Raw genomic sequence first — 12,664 nt, forward strand, 5'->3', positions numbered from 1 at the left:
GCAAATTGTTGGCGGGCTTTCTTGTTCATCATCTTTATCTTCTGGGATGACAGCCATGTAGACCAATTTGATGCAGTGTGCAGCGTATGGTCTGAGCACTGACAGGCTGACCCCCCACCCCTTCAACCTCTGCAGCAATGCTGGCAGCACTCATACGTCTATTTCCCAAAGACAACCTCTGCATATGACACTGAGCACGTGTACTCAACTTCTTTAGTCGACCATGGCGATGATTACCTGTCCTATTAAACCACTGAATGGTCTTGGCCACCGTGCTGCAGCTCAGTTTCAGGGTCTTGGCAATCTTCTTATAGCCTAGGCCATCTTTATGTAGAGCAACACATCTTTTTTAAGATCGGAAAAGAGAATCCTCAGAGAGTTCTTTGCCATGAGGTGCCATGTTGACCTTCCAGTGACCAGTATGAGAGAGTGAGAGCGATAACACCAAATTTACCACACCTGCTCCCCATTCACACCTGAGACCTTGTAACAGTAACGAGTCACATGACACCGGGGAGGGAAAATGGCTAACTGGGCCCAATTTGGACATTGTCACTTAGGGGTATACTCACTTTTGTTACCAGCAGTTTAGACATTAATGGCTGTGCGCTGAGTTATTTTGAGGGGACAGCAAATTTACACTGTTATACAAGCTGTACACTCACTACTTTACATTGTAGCAAAGTGTCATTTCTTCAGTGTTGTCACATGAAAAGATAGAATAAAATATTTGCAAAAATGTGAGGGGTGTACTCACTTTTGTGAGATACTGTATATATCATATTTTATAATATGTATTATGAATAAATAATATATTTATTTATATAATATATAAATAATATCATATAAGCTATGTATAGTAATATATAATAAATATTATATATATATATATATATATATATATATATATATATAATATATTATAATAATATATATTATAATAATATATAAAATAATTTAATATATATTACAGCATATAAATATTTAAATACATGTTACTGTATTTATTTTCATTATTATTATTATATTTCATAATGTTATTTGTATTTATTGATATTATTCGTTATAAGGGTATATATATATATATATATATATATATATATAATATTAAATAATAAATATATTATAATATAAAATAATTTAAAATATTTTACAGCATATAAATATTTAAATACATGTTGTTACTGTATTTATTATCATTATTATTATTATTTTTCATTGTGTTATTTGTATTTATTGATATTATTCGTTATAAGGGTATATATATATATATATATATATATATATATATATATATATATATATATATATATATATATATATATATATATATATATATATATATAATATTAAATAATAAATATATATTATAATCATATATAAAATATATTACAGCATATAAATATTTAAATACATGTTGTTACTGTATTTATTATCATTATTATTATTATTTTTCATTATGTTATTTGTATTTATTGATATTATTCGTTATAAGGGTATATATATATATATATATAATATTAAATAATAAATATATATTATAATCATATATAAAATATATTACAGCATATAAATATTTAAATACATGTTGTTACTGTATTTATTATCATTATTATTATTATTTTTCATTATGTTATTTGTATTTCTTGATATTATTCGTTGTAATGAAGGGTCTATCATTTTTATCATAGGTGTATTTTTTTTTTTTTTTTAAATCAGAAAAGGTTTTATTGTACATAAAACCACATATTACAAACATTTGGAGCCAGACTCCAGATAAGGAACTTTTTGATAACTGTAATAAATATTTAATAATTAATAATAGTTAAATTAATTATTTAATTTAATTAAATGTCTTAATCTGTTACAGGTTTGTTGATTCACACTTTCTTAGTCCTGAAACCTTTCCAAAGCCCAAATGACATAAGGATGTAGATGTAGCATAGCGGAAGACCACCTTACCAAGCTGAAACTCTATGCCAATTTTGAAGAATTAATCTTGATTTCCTCTGCAGCGCTCCATAAATCTCCCTCCCCCCGAGGAATGGATCCATCGTTTGCCTCCAGAAAATGTATAAGGGTACAGTATATACCTTTTTATTTCCCTTCCGTCCTCAGACCAGCAGTGGCCGAGAAGGGCTGACATAGCCTGGATGATTTACAATCCTTGCAAAGCTCATTTATCTCAACTACTTAGAATATAGGGCAACGCCATGTGAGCAGGAAAAGAGTTAATGATTTATAAACTGTAATTTTGCTTTGAAATGTACTGGAACAAGATGTAATGTCAGACATTTAAATTTAATTTCAGACTGTTTATATGTTTACTCTGTAAATAGAAATTGTTAAATTTCTTTATAGCCAGGGGCAGCTCTTTTTTTATTTATTTATTTATTTTTTATAACCAGCACTGTCCAAAAAAAGGAACAGAACATGAGGAACATAGACCCAGATTAACAACAACTTCCTCATCCATTGTGTATGACCCTGGCCTGACTCCTGACTGTTCTTTCTAGTTTGTAAAAATGTCAGCAAATGATCTTTTTTTTTTTTTAGCTTATCTTGCATTTATTCTGATTGTTCTTTACTGATCCGGCCTGCCTCTGGACCTCCTCTTCTGCGTGGGACTTTGGCTTGTTTAAGGGCTCTGCCTCTCCTGATCCATGGTGTATGACCCTGGCCTGACTCCTGGCTCTTCTGCTGTCCTCATTCTCCGTATCCACCAAATATGACCCTAGCCTGAATCCTGACTGTTCTGTCATCTTCAACTTCCTGATCCATTGACAATGAAAGGGATATGCAGTCAGACAGCAGCAGTCTGAGCATATGGGAAAAACAATACATAGTGCCACATTCCAATCCTTTCATATTCCTGATCCATTGTGTATGACCCTGGCCTGAATCCTGACTGTTCTGCCGTCTTCATTCTATTGATCCACCAAGTATAACCATGGCCTAACTCCTGACTGTTCTGCCATCTTCAACTTCCTCATCCATTGTGTATGACCCTGGCCTGAATCCTGACTGTTCTGCCATCTTCAACTTCCTCATTCATTGTGTATGACCCTGGCCTGAATCCTGACTGTTCTGCCATCTTCAACTTCCTCATCCATTGTGTATGACCCTGGCCTGAATCCTGACTGTTCTGTCATCTTCATCCTCCTGATCCTCGGTGTATAACCTTGGCCTAACTCCTGACTGTTCTGCCATCTTCAACTTCCTCATCCATTGTGTATGACCCTGGCCTAACTCCTGACTGTTCTGCCATCTTCAACTTCCTCATCCATTGTGTATGACCCTGGCCTGAATCCTGACTGTTCTGTCATCTTCATCCTCCTGATCCTCGGTGTATAACCTTGGCCTAACTCTTGACTGTTCTGCCATCTTCAACTTCCTCATCCATTGTGTATGACCCTGGCCTAACTCCTGACTGTTCTGCCATCTTCATCCTCCTGATCCTCGGTGTATAACCTTGGCCTAACTCCTGACTGTTCTGCCATCTTCAACTTCCTCATCCATTGTGTATGACCCTGGCCTAACTCCTGACTGTTCTGCCATCTTCAACTTCCTCATCCATTGTGTATGACCCTGGCCTGAATCCTGACTGTTCTGCCATCTTCGTCCTCCTGATCCACCATGTATAGCCCTGGCCTGACTCCTGACTGTTCTGCCATCTTCAACTTCCTGATCCATTGTGTATGACCCTGGCCTAACTCCTGACTGTTCTGCCATCTTCAACTTCCTCATCCATTGTGTATGACCCTGGCCTAAGTCCTGACTGTTCTGCCATCTTCAACTTCCTCATCCATTGTGTATGACCCTGGCCTGAATCCTGACTGTTCTGCCGTCTTCTTCCTCCTGATCCACCATGCATAACCTTGGCATGGCTTCTGACTGTTTTGCCATCTTCAGCCTCCTGATCCACCAAGTATGAACTTGGCTTCCTGACTATTCTGCTGTCTCAATACTCCTCATCCACTATGAATGACCCTGGGTGACTCCTGACTGTTCTGCTGCCTTCATCCTCCTGATCCACGGCGTATGCCACTGGCCTGACTCATAACTGTGCTGCTGTCCTTATCCTCCGTATCCACTGAGTATGACCCTAGCCTGACTCCTGACTGTTTTGTCGTCGTCATCCTCCCGGTCATACAGTGTATGACCCTTGCATGGCTCCTGACTATTCTTCTGTCTCTATCCTTCTGATCCACCGTGTATGACTCCTGACTGTTCTGCCATATTCAACCTCTTGATCCACCATGCAGAACCTTGGGCTGACCCCTGACTATTCAGCTGTCTTCATTCTCCTGATCAATCATGTATGACTTTGGCTCTGGCTCCTGACCATGTTGTTATCATCTCATCCTCTATGGATGTCATCACACCACCTATTGCTGAAACCTTATCTGGTCCACCACTGGCATACTTTGTTTTCCTGCTGATGTCCTCATCCACCTGCCTAAGAAGTACCCAGTTGAACACTTCCCAGATCAGCCACCAGCAAACCCACCTAACAGCACCTGTGCTTCTTGGAGCTTTGTATTCCCTGTAATCACCTCCAGGGGTGCTTGGACCGTAGCCGCAAGGCTCTCGTCATTTAAGCCTCTGGTCAGGTACGTGACCGAGACATTTATTCCGGTAGCAGCCCGAAAGCCTGAGGCTTGTACGAGATGGGTTCTTTCTATACATTTCTGAGCAGACAATATCCAATTAACAAATATCTTATATCACATAAATCAAAATATTTCTGACATCTTGGAGCTTTTCTTTAGTTAATAAGCACAGATGAAAAAAGGGTGTAAGGACACCACCATATAACAATTTGACATCTACACTCAACACCCTTGAGTCAAACGTTGTTGGTCCTCCAAAACATAAAATATGTATCTCATTAATGTTGTTGACGTCTACATCAAGATCATATAGGATGAGATTCTAGTCCAATTATTTCTTAGAGTTTCGGGAACTTGGCCTCTTATGAAGCTGATAAGGTAGAAAAGAGAATGTGTCTTCATCTCAAATAGTGTCTGCTCATTGGTTAACCATCCCTTGTGATGTGTCAAGATGGGGGTACAAATGTAACTTTGTACAAGCAAATTATTTCAGAGTTTTCAAAGTTTATGTCCAAGAACAAGAGACAATACAAAACAGAACATGGCTAGGATATTGGTAAAACCAAAAGCCATCTCTTTCTCAAAGAATTTCTTGTATCCACTTGCTGCAAAATCATGTACCTGGTACGTCATTGGACTTCCAGTGGTTGTACCGGGAAGATATGCAGCTGTAGGCATCACCCGTTTTTTTTTTGAGCCGACGGTCGGTTCTCTTGTAATAGCACCTGGAGTGGCTAACTAGCCACTGGATTGCTATTAGAGGCAGCGAGAGGGGACATCCCCCCACTTCTGCTGCCTTCCACAGCTCTCTCGGGCTCTCCAGTCTCACTGGGAGACCTGAGCTACCAGCCGGCACGCCGGCAGGCTGGCCGGAGACTCATAAAGAGCTGGAAACGGCTTTGATTGGGTCTCCGCTATGGTAACCTAGAAATGATGACATGACATCACTTCTGGTTTACCTGGCTGTCAACAGTGCCATTTTTTGAAAATCTAAAGTATTTAAAGACACCGATCTTGGTGTTCTGAATGCTTTCAAGTGCAAAGGAAGGATTTGGGGTCTTACTGACCCCAGACCCCTCCATAAAGAGTGCTAGTCACTGCCTATTGGTGTCACAAGGATGTTTATATTCCTTGTGGCAGCAATAAAAGTGATAATAAAAAAATTTAAAGCAACATTGTAAAAATAAATAAAATAAATTAATAATTTAAAAAAAAATTAAAAGTTGCCCCCGTCCCCCCCGTGCTAGCGCGCAAAGGCTAACGTACTCATCGGTCCCGCACGCACGCAAACAGTGACCGTCCCATGCATAAAAAATTGCAATACCCACCAAAATATTCTCAAGGGCATCTGCTTTTAAAAAAAAAATATATAGAAAGTTTGAGGGTTCTAAACAATTTTCTATCGAAAAATAAAAAAAAAGCTGATTTTCACATATTTACAAAAAGTGCCAGAAAATGCGTGGTCTTCGAGTGGTTATTATCCTGCAAAGGAAAAGGAACAACAGCTGAACATTAAAATTCCATGCATTATTAAATATTTAGGATTATGAGAATGTTAATTAAAGAAATAAAATATTATGCATATTAAATTAGTGCATAAAGTTTCTCACTTTTTTTTTTTTTTTTTTTTACCGATATCTCTTCTATTGTTACTTCCCGAAAAGGTTCAGGGATGCCTCTTTCTTTGTCCTTTAAGATTGTAGCATAGTCTGCACGTGTCATTGTGTGAAACAGTGAAATAAATATATTGTTTATTATTATTAATAATAATAAAAAAACTATTATGAAAAATTATTTTTTATAATAATAATAATAATTATTATTATTTATTATTGTTAATTATGAATTTGACCCTTGTATCTGCATAAGATATCACTTAAAAAACCTTACAAGTAACCCTAATTCCTATAAACCTAAATACATTTTGGTTCTCCGCTCAGGTTTCCACAACCCTATTCAGTAGGTCCCACTCCACACACATGGGCAATACTAAAAAAAAAAAAAAAAAAAAAATGAATGAAAAAAATAGAATTTCAATGGTAAAAAATAAATATAATAAAAATATAAGGGAAAAATATCATGAAATATAAAATAAATTAGCATAAAAAAAAAAAATAAGGGGAAAAGGAAAGGAAGGAGTTCATTAGGCTGATTAGGCGCTTAAGAAGTATCCCAGTAACCGCACACCGTACAAAGCTGATTGTCCTAGAAGTGATAGCAGCCTCAGTTGACTCTGTCAAACCCACGCTCCCCCCAAAACATTTCACCCCACTCCTGGGGAGGTCCATGGTGAAGCCACAGGGGCGGGGACAAACACTTTAGGGGCATGGCTTTGACTAAGTCAGCTGAGGCTGCTATTACTTTCCATGGTGTGGGGTTACTGGGATTATTCTTAAACCCATAATCAGTCCTAATTCACTCCTTCCTTACCTTCTCCCCATATTTATTTATTTTTTTCTGCTGATTTATTTAATATTTTATGATATTTTTTTTTTACTTTTTTACTATACTTATTTTTTTACCATTAATATTAATTTGTTTTTCATCCATTTTTTTTTTTTTTTTTTTTAGCGTCGCCCAAAAAGAAAACCATACAAAAATAATAAAAGCAGATGCTATAAGTAAGTATGCAATTGCCGAAACGTGTCAGCATTGATCCTATGTATATAATGTAGCCAAACAAAAGTTCTGAGTGGAACCTGTCCTGTTAAACCGCTGTATGGTCTTGGCCACCGTGCTGCAGCTCAGTTTCAGGGTCTTGGCAATCTTCTTATAGCCCAGGCCATCTTTATGTAGAGCAACAATTCTTTTTGTCAGATCCTCAGAGAGTTCTTTGCCATGAGGTGCCATGTTGAACTTCCAGTGACCAGTATGAGAGAGTGAGAGCGATAACACCAAATTTAACACACCTGCTCCCCATTCACACCTGAGACCTTGTAATACTAATGAGTCACATGACACCGGGGAGGGAAAATGGCTAATTGGGCCCAATTTGGAAATTATCACTTAGGGGTGTACTCACTTTTGTTGCCAGCGGTTTAGACATTAATGGCTGTGTGTTGAATTATTTTGAGGGGACAGCAAATTTATGCTGGCCATACACTGTACGAAAAATCGTTAAAACTCATTTTCGAAATACGAACACTCGGCTGTGAGAGCAAACAATCGTGCCATCATGTAATGACCGATAAATCGTTCAATGGACATAAATTAATCAGTTTTTTGTTTGTTTATTCACGTATGCCTGGTGCAAACAGTTTGGACAAGAAACACATTAGCCTTTCAATTTATGTTTTGTACGGCAGAAAATTTCCAAACTTGTCCTTCGTTTTTTTTCAGCTCCAAAACGTCACACCCAATTACCGATTTGTGCCCATTAACTGGCCGAAAAACAAAAGCACTGTTCAAATGACCGAATTTTGGCCAATTTTTCGTATAGTGATTGGCCAGCATTACACTGTTATACAAGCTGTACACTCACTACTTTACATTGTAGCAAAGTGTCATTTCTTCAGTGTTGTCACATGAAAAGATAGAATAAAATATTTGCAGAAATGTGAGGGGTGTACTTACTTTTGTGAGATACTGTATTAGGTAAAGACAAAAATATCATTGAATATACTTGTTCATAGTGGAAATGTAAAGGATCTACAAGTGTAAGAGGGGACGTATAATAATGCTAAGTGGCCCTTTATTAACCTTGCCAACAAATCCCAAACATCAAAAAAAATCACAGTATGTAAGTATATATAAGTACATCTATATGCCCCAAAGTGAATTGTATAGGTCCAAAAAAAATAAATTAAATTAGAATTATTTTATATAAAATTATCATTGTTAGTAAAATATACTGTAGATACGATATTTTTCTGCCCAAGCTACATGTCTCTCATAATCCTCCATACTAATTATAGTAATTTAGAATGAGACACAAAAAAAAAATTAAGCTTTTAATTGGAAATAAATTAGAATTAATTATTTCTAATTAATTAGGGTAAAATTAAAGACAAAATAAGAAAAAAAAAAAAAAAAACAGGCCAGAGCAATCTTCACACTTGCATGATTCTTTATTCTACGAGCGTCATACTGAAGAGTCTTCTAGAAAATCTTTGACAAATATCCATACTTGGTTTTCTCAGCTGGCAAATATTCGGCGGCTTCATAACAAAGCATTATTGTGCAACTGTTTGGTTCCCCGAGAGGATCCGTCCATTCTCTTCACAATTACTCGTTATTTCACCTCCTGGTTACCTGACACCACCTCGGCAAGGAGCAGTGAGGTTTATCTGCCATCAATAAGTATCAGACAGCAGCTGATGACATATATCTCCATTACCTCCTGAGTGCAAATTACTATTTCTTCCAGCTGAGCTCCACAAAGCTATCCTTATACTTGCCACGTAAATAGGAGGTTCAGCAGCACCTGGTCTACGTGATGGCCGGTTTCAAGGAACTGCAACATTTCCACGTTTGATAGTTGTTGTTTTTTTCTCCTTAACGTGAATAAAAGAAAATATTCTCATTTAACCACTTAAGCCCCGGAGGATTTGGCTGCTAAACGACCAGGGGGTATTTTGCGATTCGGTACTGCGTGACTTTAATGGACAATTGCGCGGTCGTGCGACGCTGTACCTAAATTAATTTGGCGTCCTTTTTTTCCCACAAACAGAGCTTTCTTTTGGAGGTATTTGATCACCTGTGTGATTTTTTGATCACGCGCTATAAACAAAAAAAGAGCGTCAATTTTGCAAAAATAGCAATATTTTTCCCTTTTTTTTATATGAAATTCCCCCCCAAAAAAATGTAAAAATCAAAATTTTTTAACATTTTCAGCCAATTTGTTTTATGCTACCTATGTTTGGTAAAAAAAATCGCAAAAAGCGTATTTTGATTGGTTTGCGCAAAAGTTATTGCGTTTACTAACTAAGGGAAAGATTTTTATCATTTTTGTTGTTTTTTTTTTAACGCGTAATGGCGGCGATCTGCGTTTTTTTTGCGGTACTGCGACATTGCGGCGGACAGATCGGACCCTTGACTGACATTTTTGACACTTTTGGGGTTACCAGTGACATTTCTACAGTAATCAGTGCTATATATATGCACTGTTACTGTAAAAATACACTGGTAGTGAAGGGGTTAACTTTATTTGAGAGGGAGGGGCTGTGTGTGTCCCTAGGGGCGTGATTCTAACTGTGATTGGCTGTGGCTTCAGCTGTATGCAGAGTGATCAACGGATCTACATAGTAGATCCATATGATCAGCTCTCATACAGAGGGGAGAATGACAGGCAGCTTGTTTACACAAGCTGCCTGACTTTCTCCCTCTCCCCCGCCGATCGCAGAGTGGCCGGCGGACATCGGGTCCGCCGGTCACACGCGCGGGGGGGTCCGTGACCACGCGGGAGCGCGCCTCCGGCGGCGCGCGCTCGCTCCCTAGACCCTCACAAGCTAGTGACGTAGCCCTACGTCACTTTGCCTGTGAGGAGCTGACCGCCGACGTAGATAGTCGTGCGGCGGTCGGCAAGTGGTTAAAAACTACCCAACAAAGATGGAAATGTTCACAGAACAAAAAGTAAAAGCAAAGGTTGCGCAATTTTTAATTTTTTTTTTTTTTTTAAGTTTTGGATAAAGTGGGGAAGAGTTAAACCTGAAGGCAGGTGCAGCTTCCCCAACCGTCCTGTAGGTGGCACTGTGCCATTATTACAGACAGAGTAGAGAGTCTGCTGCACTTCGTCAGGGTGTCAGAGAAGACCAGTATCTGATTGGAAGTGTCAACTCATGAGCCCAATAGTGCACGTTCCCCAACCGTCCTGTAGGTGGCACTGTGCCATTATTACAGATAGAGTAGAGAGTCTGCTGGACTTCGTCAGGGTCTCAGAGAAGACCAGTATCTGATTGGAAGTGTCAACTGATGAGCCCGATAGTGCAGAGGAAGACCTCCCTTACGTATCTGATTCGCGGCCCCTGGTACAGCAAACAGGTAGCACGGGAGAGCAGAATGGCATGAGGGCCTGGCAGGTCAGCTGTTGGAGGGGCAGCTTCAAGGTCCCAGATACTTTAGAGGCAGGGGAGGACTCGCAAGGGGGGCAGGGTGGCAATTGCCCCACGGGCCACTCTGAAAAGTGGTAAAAACTGATAAAAATGCCTCACTCAGGGCTGGATTAATGTAGGGGCCAGACACTGTATACAGCTGCAAATTCAAAACCAGGTGGGCATGGATGGTAAGCTGATACGATGGTTCAATGGACTGGACTTGACTGGACATGCCTGACTGGACATGCCACCCAGACCTAAGGCTACCAGCCCTCCCCTGTTTAGAGGAGACAACCAGCTAGTAGGAGGATCCGAACAGCAGGCAGGCTGAAGGCTGGAACGCCCGAGTCCACACTCACGCACACCCAGAAGTTGGATCTGGCAGATGGTACATAGTTCAGAGGGGTGTGGATTCAAGTGGAGGTAAGGAGGCTGGTAGAGCTCAGACAGGAGATGCTGGAGCGGGGCCTACAGGCAAATGGATCAGTTCACAGGCCGGGTCAACAACTGGCGGGCGGCGTGGAATCCAAAGGAGCAGGCAGGTTCAAGGTCAGAGGTTCTGTCACAACCCTGGTTGGAGGCTGAGGTGACGAGAGGGCTCCCCTTACGGCTGAGTGCAGAGCACCCCTGGAGATGGTGACAGAGGGTGCTGTGCCCAAAGGTGCACGCGTTGCCTGCAGGTGTAGCTGTGTCAGGAATTGGATCCGCAGTAGATAAGACAGTCACTTGGATCACTGGAAGTGCAGGCAGGTTAGTGCAATCAAGGTCAGGAGCCAGGCCGAGGGTCAAACACAGGTAGTCAATCAGGAGCAGGCAGGGAGAAGTCCGTAAGACAAGCCAGGTTCAGAGCAGGAGAAAGCCAGAGCAGGTCAAGGATAGCCGGGTCGGTAATGGGTAATCAATCAAGCAGGAGTTTCAAGGCACAAGGAAATCCGGTACTAGCTGAAGATAATCCAGCAATGAATGGCAGCCAGTGCTGAGTTTATATAGGAAGTGGATGTTGATAATTGGCCCTAATTAGGACGTCCCATGCGGTCATTTTGGAAATTGGCATAGCTGCCATTTCCTGACAGTCCTGCGCGGCCGTTTTGGAAATTGGCATATCTGCTATTCCCTGACAGTCCCGCGCGGCCATTTTGGAAAATGGCATATTTGCCATTCTTGATCAAGTTCTTCCCTGACAGGTTCCTGGGGAGTGGGGTCAGCTCAGGGAATATGCCTATCTTGAGGAAATGTCCGAGTATCAGAACCAGCATTTTTGGGCTCTTCTCAGGAGCATCATAGTACCATCCTGATACATCGCAAACTATCCTGTAGGTGGCACTGTGCCTTTATTACAGATGGAGTGAAGTCTGTTAAGGGAATTGTCCACTTTTGGACTTCGTCAGGGTCTCAGACAAAACAGGTATCTGATTGGAAGCTGTAACCTCTTGAGACCACAGGTGACCATCTTGTTTGATAGGGTGTCCTGCATCATTTGGACACACCTGAATCTAATCGTAGGTCAGGGATAGAGACCCCACTGGCTAGGTCAAGTGCGTAGCAAAGGGAGAGGTTCATGGTGAGTAGGGTCAGCTTAGGGTCTATGCCTGTCTTCAGGGAAATGTTCTAGTATCTAGACCAGCAACATGGGGCTCTTCTCAGCAGCATCATAGTACCATCCTGATACAACGCAAACCATCCTGTATGTGGCACTGTCCTGTTAAGAGAATTGTCCTCTTGTGGACGTCGTCAGGGTCTCAGAGAAGACAGGTATCCGATTCGATGCTGCAATCTCTGGAGACCTCAGGTGGCCATGTTGAGCGGGAACCTTATATATAGGATCTCCTGCATCGTTTGGGTGCATCTGTAGCTAATGTTAGGTCAGAGATAGTTTCCCTGCTGGTTAGAGAAAGTGCTTAGTGCAGGTAGAGGTTCCTGGTGAGTAGGGTCAGCTCAGGGACTATTTCTTGAGGAAATGTCCAGGTATGTGGACCCGTAATGAGTAGCTCTTTTTAGGAGCATCATAGTACCATACTA

Source organism: Pelophylax lessonae (assembly GCF_965119305.1).
Source record: "Pelophylax lessonae genome assembly, chromosome: 7".
NCBI classification, from domain to species: Eukaryota; Metazoa; Chordata; class Amphibia; order Anura; family Ranidae; genus Pelophylax; species Pelophylax lessonae.